We start from the raw sequence: 2,522 nt of genomic DNA, 5'->3' as shown, positions 1-2,522 counted from the left end.
TTGAAATACAGACACAACAGAAACAAAGAGTGGGAGAAAGTTGTGGTGAAAGAGTACAGCAGGGTTCGCCACCATCCCCTGCCGGAGCCTCGTGGAGCTTTAGGTGTTTTTCGCTCAATAAACACTCACAACTCCCGGTCTGGGAATCGAAACCGTGATCTGCTCCAGGAATTCCGTAGTATTAGTTGAGATAATAATTGATGAACGAAACGGAAGATAGATTTACCACGAGACTTTATTTAGGACGACGATCGTTTCGACCCATCCTACAACTGTTCGTTACGGGTAGGATTTTGTGCATGTAATAGCGTTGCATCAATCTGTCCAGTTCGTATCATATGAGGTACATGCATAAAGAGGAGGATGTCCCGCTAGATATACTGAGATAACCAAAATACAGCGGGCAAGAGCAACATGCCTAGGACAACTCAGTATGCCGAGCGGAATATCCTCTTCGTTATGCATGTACCTCATATGATACAAACTGCACAGGTTGATGCGACACAATTTCATGCATAAAATGCTACTCGTAACGGACAGTTTCAGGATGGGTCGAAACGATCGTCGTATTGAATAAAGACTAGAGCTGAATCTATCTTCCGTTTCTTTCATCAATTATTGTGTGTGTGTGTGTGTGTGTCCGTGCGTGCGTGTGTGCGTGTGTATCCCTCTATTTCCCAAACTGTCTTTTTCTAAATCTATCTTTATAATAGTTTTGGTTTTTCTTTTCCTTTTCGGGTATGTCTGTGCATATATGTATATGTGCTTGTCTATATCTATGTATGTGTATATATGTATATATCTATACGTGTGTGTATGTATATATATATGTATATATATGTGTGTGTGTGTGTGTGTGTGTAGATATCTATCCATGTATATATCTATATATCTTTCTCTGTTTTTACCAAATATATGTACATACATATATATATAGAGAGAGAGATAGATAGATACACACACACACACACACACACACACACACACACACACACACACACACACACACACACACACACACACACACACACACACACACACACACACACACACACACACACACAACCTAGCTACGGTGTTCTGCTTTTCCTATTTCGAGGAAATTTCGTGACACTAACAAACCATAAAGATATCGCTTTGTGAGAAAACTAACAAAACACACACGCGCACACACACACACACACACACACACACACACACACTAATATATATACATTACCTAGACACCTGTACACAATGATACATTCAAGGGGACATATATTGTTATAGGTCAATACGTGTGTGTGTGTGTGTCTGTGTGCCGTGTGTGTATACAAGTATATACGGACATATATTTAAAGACACACCTGTACTCGCGCATACTAATTATATACACATTCTTATACACACACACGCACACACATAAATATATATATATATATATATATATATATATCTTTATACATATATGTACAGATACCTTGAAACACACACACACACACATACATCCAAAGACTGATATACACTCTTACACGCTCAATCACACACTTTCAACATACATAGGGTTATATACACACTCAGGTACATTTAAAGACGCACTCACACATATTTGCATACACGCTCTCTCACACAACATATATATCTATACACACACACTCACTCACACACACACCACACACACACACACACACAGAGAAACATTCAAAGACGTGCGCGGGCACACAAACACGCACATACACACACAATCACCATTATCTCCCCACACATAAACACACACCTCTCTAAAATACTTCTGTCATCACCTCCAACCCTTTACAGATGTAAAGCCACAAGAATTCTCTGTCGGCAGACAATGTCCATTTATTGGCAACTAAACAATTCCATTGATGATGCCAGACTCTAGAGAATTCTATAGCATCTTTTATATGCCATTTCACAGTTCCAGAAGACCAAAGTAAACAGTAGTGGTGATGCCAAAGTCCACATGGGAGTATATTCTTCCTATTACGCTTTGGTTAATGTTCCACACGAATAAAAGACACAGAAATGGTAGAATGAACAACTCACACAGTCAACTATCTAACACGGTTCCTTACCGATTTTGTCTGCTGTTCATATTTCAAATTCTTCTCTTCTTCTGTTCCTTCACAATGAAATCCGACCGTATTGTTGTCTAAGTATAATTTCTAAATTTTAATTCCAATTAGTTGTAAATTAACAGCTCCTATAATTAATCTTAAAGTCAGCCGTACACTATTGGTATAATATTAATTTTAGAGCAGTAAACCTCTATAGTAGCAGTTTGTCGGCAACACCGAGTGGTCAAATTTATAGTGCAAATGAAAAAGAAAAAACTAGTGGTCTTTAACTTGCATCTCTATCGAATTGAGTCAAATAACTTGATTTTTATGGCTTAATAAGCTAAGAGCATCTCAAATTGTTCCATTTTGGTTAGTAATATTCTAACAAGGTTTGTGACAATAAGAATCACCCATTATATGCAACAGAAACAGTATTAGATCAAAATAGCCATATGTGCATCA

This window comes from Octopus bimaculoides, chromosome 20, assembly GCF_001194135.2.
Source record: "Octopus bimaculoides isolate UCB-OBI-ISO-001 chromosome 20, ASM119413v2, whole genome shotgun sequence".
Taxonomy (NCBI): domain Eukaryota; kingdom Metazoa; phylum Mollusca; class Cephalopoda; order Octopoda; family Octopodidae; genus Octopus; species Octopus bimaculoides.
The sequence above is the reverse complement of the archived record's forward strand: the minus strand, read 5'-3'. Positions refer to the sequence as shown.